Genomic DNA, 9,855 nt, shown 5'->3' on the forward strand with positions numbered 1-9,855 from the left:
ACCAAAAAGATTATCTTCTACATCATATGTCACCAGGGAAATGTGAGTTAAAACAACGAGATACCACTACCTACCAATTAGAGTGGTCAAAATCCAGAACATGCTGTGGAAAATGTGGAGCACCAAGAAATTTTATCCATTGCTCATGGGGATGCAAAATGGTACAGCCACTTACCAAACTAAGCATACCTTGACCATACTCTCCAGCAATCACACTCCTTGGTGTTTACCCTAATAAACTGAAAATTTATGCCCACACAAAAACTGGCACATAAACATTTATAGCAGCTTTATTCATACTTGCCAAAACATAGAACAACCAAGATGTCCTTCAGTAGGTGAATGGATAAACTTGGCACATCAGGACAGTGAAATATTATTCAGTGCTAAAAAAAGAAAGAAAGAAGCCATCAAGCCATGAAAACACCTAGAGGAAACTTAAATGCACATTACTAAGTAAAAGAAGCCAATCTGAAAGGATATATACTATATGACTACAACTATTAGACATGCTGGAAAAGACAAAAGATGGAGACAGTAAAATAATTGATTGGTAGTTGCCAGGGTTAGGGGGAGAGAGGGATCAATAGGCAGAGCACAAAGGATATTTGTGGAGGTGAAACTACTCTGTGATATTACAATGGTGGTACATGTCATTATACATGTGTCCAAACCCACAGAATGTACATCACCGAGAGTGAACCCCAGCGTAAAGTAGGAAATGTGGGTAATGATGATGTCTCAATATAGGTTTATCAACTGTAACAAAAGTATCACTCTGGTGAGGACTGTTGATAATGGGGGAGGCTGAGCATGTGGGGCAGCAGGGGCTACAAGGGAACTCTTGGTATTTTTTGTTCAATTTTCCTATAAAACTAAAACTTCTCTAAAAAATAAAGTCTATTCAAAATTATGTATATAATATATTTTTCTCTTTATAAACAGACACTGTAAGAAACATCAAAACTATTTGTAATAGCGCATACAGTTAGGCAGGAGAGGTTTGACAAAGTAGAGAAGGGTAAAAGTGGAATTTTTAATTGATTTTAAATTGTTTAAATTCTTAAAATGATATTCATTTATAGTGTTGATACATTTCAAAAATAAGAAAATTAGGGCAAAGGAAAAATAAAGTAGAAAAAGTACAATGAAATCAAGAGTAACATTAATACACAAGACATTCATATAGAATTCTCTACATTTTCTAACTGTGAGTCATAAAATGGACTCTGATCTTTTCTGCCAACAATGACCAGTTAGATCATGGTGTTAACATGATAGAAAACAAACAAATTATTCAGGAGGTACACATTATTCCTGGCATGAGTACCTAAATAAAAAAATCTATTCTGTGTCTCTATTGAGTGATCTTTGAGCAGCAACTTTAATGCTATCTTTATAGCAACTCAATGCCTTTCATTGAGGTTTTTCTTTGTAAATGTTCATGTAGACTGCCAAAGTGCAGCTTGATAATACCTGTCTTGTAGGTCTTGAAGTTTTCTGGGTAGGAACTGGCAATGGGCCACAAAACAATGTGATCATAAAACATGGCTCTGCTATGGTCTTGTTTATTCCAAAAGCGATATTTAGAGTGTCCTAAACTAAGCTACTATTTTTTATTCTGCAAAAGTAGATTTTTTGGTCAAATATTTCAGAAAATTTATATCAAGCCAAGTTAGATGTGTTTCTTTGCCTTTGGGACTTCTTAGAGCCTTTAATATGCAAATATGCATTGTAAATCTTTAAGAGTGAGACAGAAAATATTGTGTTTGTCAAGCAAAATTAAGTCTGGGAGCCTATTTTTGAATGAGTGTCTCCAGGGCTTTGATTCCATAGAGCACACGTCTAGTGAGCAGTATGGCCAGATGGCTCCTCCGTTTAGGTGAGTCTCTACAAATAGGGTTTTGTTATTGTGGCTCTTTTCTTTCAATGAGGATATTGATAGGCCTTCTTGTGATCCCAGATTTCATTTGTAGGTCTATTATTGTATTTCCTATTTTTGCTGAATTTGATTTTTCTTTACCAATTTCTCTACCACTTTGGAAATGCATCAAGAACAGTTTTTGTTAGCTCAGTACCTAATAATGCCAGTGCCTAGCTCAGTATTTATTAACTATTTTTGAAAGAAAAACTAAACATAGCATTTTCACAGGAAGATTATAAATCCATGGAGCATTACAGATAGTTCTAAGGTATTTTAAATATTCCAAGGCTATGTGGAAAGTTAAATGACATCTTTGTTGCTGAAATTATACCAACCCAACATGTTAATAATCATGCTGATCAGTAACTGTGGTTTGGTAGTTGTAGATGTCTTTATAGTAGTTGGAAAACAAATTAATAGATATAGTTTGTTTAATAATTTTTTTCGAATTTGTAGTTAGAAAAAGTGAAAATACTTCTGATTGAGAAAAAAATGTTGAAAAATGTATTCAGCTCCTTTACAGAGAGGAAAACTAAGGCTAATGTGGTAAAAGAGACTTGCCTAATATCACACAAACCCTTTAGAGCGCAGTAAGTATTAAAACTCATACTTAATCACTTCCATGCAGTAGGTTTTCTCTTTTCTAGACTCTCCCTTTTGCAAGTTTAATGGTAACATTTCTCTTTCTCCTTGTCTTATCTCCTTTCTTTTATTTACATAGCATGTGACATTCTCTTGCATGTTTCAAGTATTTTTTGCCATCTCAGGACTGAGAGGCCCTGGCAAACTGGCAGTTGGGTAAGCTGCATTTCCCCTCCTTAATTGATGGGAAGCACTGCCTTTGACAGAGCTGATTCACAGTGACGGGGCTGACTGGCTGAAAACTGGTAGGAGGACTTTGCAACAGCTCTGAGCCAAACCGAGTCCACAGGCCATATGTCTGGCTCCTCTGTCATAAACAGACGACCAAGTGTGCACACTCCCAGGTGTAATGTCACTGGGACCTTATTTGCAAACATATAAACAAATGACATTCAATTATGTTCAGAGGCAATGTTGTCAAAACCACCAAGGAAGCAATTTACTGCTCTTGCACAGTATGTGACTCATGGTGCATTAGCAAGTTTTCATTGCTTAGTTTGTTCAATATGTTTCTGAAGCAGTTCTTTTGCAGCCTGTTGTGTAACCATGATACACACACTTATATAGCATACATAGATAGGATTAAATTAAGGGTTGTTACAGAATTACCTCAAGTGAAAAAAAAGTATAATAAAATCAGCTAATTTCTTTGTAGACATTGGCCAATTAAAGGGAGAGAAGCATAGTTTCTACAACTAGTGGAGTAAAGTTATTAGTTGATACCAATGGATATTAGCAGAAAATTGATGAAAGGTTTTAAATTTTTGGCTCTATGGGATTCCATTTTTGCTAAATGATATAATATTCTCATGGTAGGAAAAAAGTTCTCTGATTTACATAAAATGCGGGTATAGCAAAAGCAATGGTATTTTAACTTAACAACAGCCCTCAAAACACCCTTATAATGTTCTTGGAACAAATGCTGTAAAAGCTGAAAGGGTTCATTCCTAGGTGTTTCTATTGGCACTATTACTAGTGCTAATAGAAAGCACCCAGAAAACTGAATCAGGGAGATAAACTATACCTTCACACAATACATAACAACAGTAATAATCATAGTACTTTGCATTGGCATTATGTTTTACAGTGTACATAAACATGAAGTATGCCCTTGAACTTGAGTATATTACATAAAACACAGATGGAGTGGGCAGCTTCAAAGGAAGTATCATCATTATTTATCATTTTTGTCTTTCTCATTTCCAAGGTTAGAAAACTGAGATTTAGCGAAGTTATATGACTTATCCAAGGCTATATCTCAATACTATTAGAATCAAAAGTAGATGTGGCTGAGTCTTCTGAATTCTAGGGCAAAGTGTTTTCTCACAAGTAATACTGTCTCAACTGTCAAGAGTACAGGTCTACCTTATAACTGAAACTATCGTAGGTATCAGAAGAGGGACTATATCAGGAGGGCAGGCGGAGGAGCTCCATCATGATGGTCCTAAACCTTGAAAGATGGGTAATGCTTAACTAATACAAGAAAAAAATGAAAGAAAATCTGAGCAAGGCAACACCTTGGATAACGATTAGAAAATTAACATGTGTTGACTGATTTAATAAGTATTAAGCACTCATAAGCACCAGCTAGTGTTCTAGGTACTGCGATTTGGCATTGAGCAAGAGACACCATCTTAGTCTTACAGAATCTATGCTATAAGTGGAATATGGACCCTTAGAAATGAATAACAAAATATAAAAATTATTTTACCTTCTGTTAAGAAAATAGAGTAAATGGGTTGAAAGTGGTAGAGGGAAGGAGTATTTCAGGCCAAGTCATCAGAGAAGGCCGCTCTTAAAGATGACCTTGGAGGAGACACCTGAATGATAAGGAACGTTATCATGTAAATGTCCAAGGAAGCATTTTCTGGTGGATGAGACCAGTGATGCAACCTGGGAACAAATTTCTTTCTAAGTGTGATAAGAAGACTTTAAGAGGTTCTATGTACTTTTTGAAAAGATCATTATTCCTGCTTTCTATCACAAGTCCAAAAGAGGTCATGAATGGAAACAGGAAGAGCAGGATTTTTTGGTAGTTCATGATATGTAGGAGAGGTTTACTCAGAGGGAGAAAGGGTGAAGTGAGAGATCAAAGCAAAATCCTAAATTTTTGGCTTGAGTACTTGAACAGATGAGATGAAGAAGGGTATGAACATAAGTAGGTTGTGATGCTGGCCCTAGTTACTGAAAGGGTATGTATGTTTATGAAGTAGAAAACAACAGCTGGCTCCATCAGGGCTGTGAGTTTAATGCAGTTGGACTCCTCAGACTGGGCCGTGATGAGGCACGGTATAGAACTGAGAAGAAGGGGATCTGCAACTCAGCCACACCTTCTAAACCAACACCCCAATCTCATTTTCATTGTCTGTAAAATGAGGGGTTAGGTCATGTTGATAAAATTTAGCTAATTTTAGGCTCTGAACTCCTTTTAAGAATCTAATCATTACTAATGATTCTCCAGAAAATGAAATTGAACATATGTTTAAAATTCCCATGCAACACAGAGACTTAAGAACTTCTTGGCTTGAATATTATCAAGGATTACTCCAGTTCGAAGTGTTTGATTCTATACAATATCAAAATAAGTCCCAAATTATAGTGATCTAACAAAACCATATGTGACCATTGCAGTGTGGCAGAGAGTTTTGCTGCAAGTTTGCCCACGTATGTGAACTGATGAAGACCCTCATCTTGCAGCTGCAACATCAGGAATATTCAGCCTCTTTCTTCATTGCATAGTGAGAGAGAGAACCAAAAACCACATAGGGAGTTTTCACTGCCTCTGACTGGAAGTGGCATGCATTCCTTTGAATTTTATATTATTGGCCGGATCTTATCACCTGGCACTTGGCCCCTAACTGCAAATGGGATAGAAAATAGAAAAGAGTGTATTTGGTAGACATTATATATTCTCTTTCACATAAGCTTTCTCCTTACACAGATATTTTCATAGCTCAACCAGAAATTTTTGGTTAAATAAGCATAGACTTGTCTAAATAATGGAATACTATGAAGCTGTCATAGGTTTGTAAAGATTGCTAAGGCATAAAAGTCTATTTAAAAAAAGTACAAAGTAGTGTGGATAGTCTGCTGCCACTCATGTAAGAAAGAAGGAAAATGAGAATTTATGTTTGTATTTGTTTGCATTTGGATAGAAAATCTCCAGAGGATAAGCTTAAAAGTGAGTAGTGATGGTGATGGGCCTCTTGGATGGGAAAGATGAGAGAGTGAGAGCAAAACTTTTCATAGTATATGGTCTCATATTATTTTGATTTTTATATGAACATTCTCAGTAATGGAGGGCATCAAAATATCAGTGGCTAATTCCAAAGCTCCTGCTATTACAGAATGACAGCATCCGATGGAGGAGGATGTTCATGTATCACCAAACAGCTCAAGCATGGCTTCATTACAGTGTAACATGCATCATGTCGTGTGTTATTGCTTACTTAACAAACCTCACTCTATCCCACGGATTAATCAAGATAAAGTAGCTAAATATTGCCCATCTACACATGAGGTTTCCATTTGTCAAGAGGAGATATAAAACTAAGTAAGGAATTGGTAGATTTTCTCTTCATCCACTCTCAGTGCTAATATAAGGACTTAAAGGGGATTTTTTGGCTGTAATTAGATATGACATTAATGTTAGAAAATTATTCACCTAAATGAACAAAAAGTTTTCCAAAGTAAAAAAATTATCTTGATAATGTAAATTTATATGCTATTCAAACTTGAAATGCATGAAACAATTTTTATGGTAGTATACTTTATTATGAATCGTTTATAATTTTTGAAGCAAAAACAATGTGAAATCATAGTAAATAGTATAAGATTTGGAACTAGACAGATATAAATTCAAATCCTACCTCTACTAATTGTGTTCCTATGGGCTTCTTGCTTAATCTTTTGGAGTTTCCATTTCTCCATCTGTAAAGTGAGGATAACAAAATACTTTATGTAGTTGTGAAAACTGAAATTAGATGTTTAAAACACTTAATACAACATCTGACATAATAAAGCATGCTCCATAGATGTTTGCTATTATTAATATTACACATTGGCCAATTAATCACAACATTTACGAATGAGGTAGATATTATTTCTTTTTCCCAAAGATATGGTGAGATTTTCTGGGCAGATAAGAGGTTCCTTTCATGATTTCTCATAATATATGAAGTTAGAAGGAGTTTCAAGATATGCGAAAACATGCTGAGATAGCATGGACTAGTCAAAAAAATCTCTGACATCTGGAACTGCCATTTTGGAAACATGAGCTGTTGTTTAGAGTAAAGATAATATTTGGAAATATACCTATCATATTGTAAGCACTTGCTAAATGAAAGTTTTTACTAGCATTTTGTGGCAAAATGAGAAGATATATAACTGAGACCAGTAAGTTAAGCCATAATCCTAAAAAAAAAAATCTGTCATTTAGTAAATCGTTCACATTTGGAGAAGGTTAGTAGGGAGTTAAAATGTTTGAATAATTTGCCATTATAGTTAAATTTTTACCATATTATTAGACTTCAGTGTTTTGTTTTCTGAAATCTTTCCTCAAAGTTGTAGGCTTTATATAATCTTAAACATGTTTCTTCTTTATTTTTAAGCCCAGTGTATCTCAAGGAGAACTTAATTTGTATGTTTCTGATTCTTTTATAGTTAACTAATTCAAAAGTTATTTTGTAAGAATTCTTTGATGTCCAGAAAGCCTTATCGTTTTCTTATAATATATTCAAGGTTTTTTCCTTTGGAAAATGGAAATCATGTCTTGCTTAAAGTAAATAAACTCAAACACCCAATTTTGGAGGACTGTATAAAATCATATTCTCTCTCTCTCAATTTCTGGTAGTATCTTGGCTTACAGAAATGACCATTCTTGTTCAGGAAAGAATTGGATAGTTTAGCCTTTTTCAAGTTAGTTCAATTCAGTAAACATTTTTTGTTACCTCTGATGTGTGAAGAAATATGCACATTTCCATGGGTGATAGCAATAAAAATGATACAGAAAAATAATATACAGTGCATATCCTCAAGGAGTTTATATTCTAGAGGTAGAGATAGATACATATTAAAGAAATTATAATATTTGACTGAATAAAATATCCAAAAGAGGTAAAAGCAAAATTTTATCTGAATAGTGCAAGAAGAATTATGAATTCAATTTGAGTAACTAAGGAAGGATTTTCATAAAATATATGGAATTCAAGGCAGCCTTATTAGAATTTCAAGGATTATTAGAATTTCAATGAGTGAAGTAGTTGGAGGAGGGTGTCGCTCTCTCAACAAAACCACTTGGGCATAACATAGTAACTTCATAACTCTATTGCTTGTGAAGCCACAAGTTACAGTACTTTGAATGCCAAGCTAAGAGTTCATGTTTTATTTTCTAAGTAATAGAGGAGCCATTTGAATGTCCTTGAGGAGAACACGTAATGCAAATGCAATTTGGGCTTTAGAAAGATTATGCTGATGGAACTGTGAAGGATGAATAAGAGAGGAGGAAATCAAAAGGTTTGGAAACCAAGGCTGTGACTACTTCAGTTCAGTCAAGGGTTAATGAAGAAATAAACTATGGTAGGAGAAAAGTTACAAAACAAAGAAAGGTAGCCAATTATGATTTCTGGATTTTTACTTAAGATGAATGTTAGAATATAGACTGAGCTGGCTATAACAAGGAGACCTAAAACTAGAGCAAGTCAAACAAGAGATAATTTTATTTTTTTCTTATATAATAGACCAGAGGTAGGGGCATGGCCAGGGTGGAGAAATTACTCTGCCTCATAAGATCATGCATGGTGCTATTGAAAGAGGAAAATTGTCTCTCAACCACTCTCATTCTGGTCTTTAGAAAGGGGAATGAGGAAGTCAAAAGCAAGAAACTTCCTTTTAGAAAAGTGACCCTAGAATTGTATGCACTGCACGCATTCACATTCCATTCATTGTAAGACTGCAAGAGAATTTTTGATTCAGAGTCTAAAACTTGCTTGTTCAGAGCCCAGAGGTTTTTTCTCAACATTTTGTACTTACACTGTGAGTGGTATTTGAAATTAATTTGGGTAATATAGAGAAGTAGGTTATAGAAAGTGGGTTATAGGTCCCATGAATGCGAGGATAAGTAGGAGCCAAATGAATGGGAGGAGGGGAGAAGACCCAAGTGAGGCTGTTTCTTTACCTTGGCTTGAAGCCAGTAGACTGGCCTTGACATGGAGGCTCTGGAACTGAACGTCTTGCCACAGATTTGCCAGTGCTGGACTGTACCAGCAGAAGCAGGAGTCCACATGAATCCTACACAAGCACCAGACTCATTTATTACACTTATCGACCCTGGTTTTTAAAATTATGTAAGTATTAGTTTAATGCCTGTTACCTAAATATCTTAAGCTCTATGAGGCCAGGGACTTGGTCTTTTTTGTTCAACATTGAATTCACTTCATATATCAAAGTGCCTGATATATATTAGGAGCTAGATAAACACAGATATTTTAAATTTATGTTTTAAAAACTTTCAAACCTAGGGAAAATCTGAAACAGTAGTACAATAATTATACATGTTTGCTAAAACTTTTGCTATATTTGTATTTGCATATTTTTCTTTTTCTCTTTTCATCCTGCGTCTACTGAGAGTAAGTTGCAAATGTTATGACACTTCCTAAATAATTCAGAAAAGAAGGAAGGAAGAAACAAAGACACACCTGTCTGTTATCCTTTTAATTTCTTTACTTTTCAATTTACCATGTCTTTGTGTTTAATTATTATTCCAAGGATAACTTAAGTAAAATTACTTGGGAAGGTTTTGTTTCATAGATACTTCTAACAAGATAAACTGAAGTCATTTACATGAATGTTATTTCTGAATATTCTACAAAAATAGATTTCATTTCATAATCACTTAAGAAGCTATCATAAATCAAAAGTCTTAAAATTAAATTTTATAAATGTTTAAATGATGCATTTTTCCCAAAGAGTAATTATTAGCTAAATAAAAAGAGAAAGTGCATGCCAAAACGTGAATAGAGTAAAATTGTGTAATAAAGCAGCTTTTATTCACTTGAGTTTTAGAAATATTCTTCATTGGCTATTTTTGCTTTACTTTGAGAAGTGTGATTTTAAAATTGAGATACTTGTAAATAGAGGTAAGAAAATCATTTTCAGAAGGTTCAGCATATCCTAGAGGATTTCTTTCTGCTAGAAGAATAAGTTATCGACATTTCGATGACATTCATAGACCGCCCTAGAAGTTAAACATCAATAAACTCAAGACAATTCTATAATTAGACTTTAAGAAG

General features: G+C 34.5%; 1 long non-coding RNA gene across 1 annotated transcript; it reads right to left on the reverse strand.

The window, feature by feature from the left end:
* Positions 1 to 274: 274 nt before the first annotated feature.
* LOC134758478 (uncharacterized) lies at positions 275 to 8,941 on the reverse strand. The gene is made up of 3 exons (XR_010133685.1): positions 8,742 to 8,941; positions 6,436 to 6,496; positions 275 to 386 (listed from the first exon to the last, which is right to left on the reverse strand). It is a non-coding gene; the product is annotated as an uncharacterized lncRNA (long non-coding RNA).
* Between the last annotated feature and the right edge of the window lie 914 nt (positions 8,942 to 9,855).

Source organism: Gorilla gorilla, chromosome 1 (assembly GCF_029281585.2).
Source record: "Gorilla gorilla gorilla isolate KB3781 chromosome 1, NHGRI_mGorGor1-v2.1_pri, whole genome shotgun sequence".
Classification (NCBI taxonomy): Eukaryota; Metazoa; Chordata; class Mammalia; order Primates; family Hominidae; genus Gorilla; species Gorilla gorilla.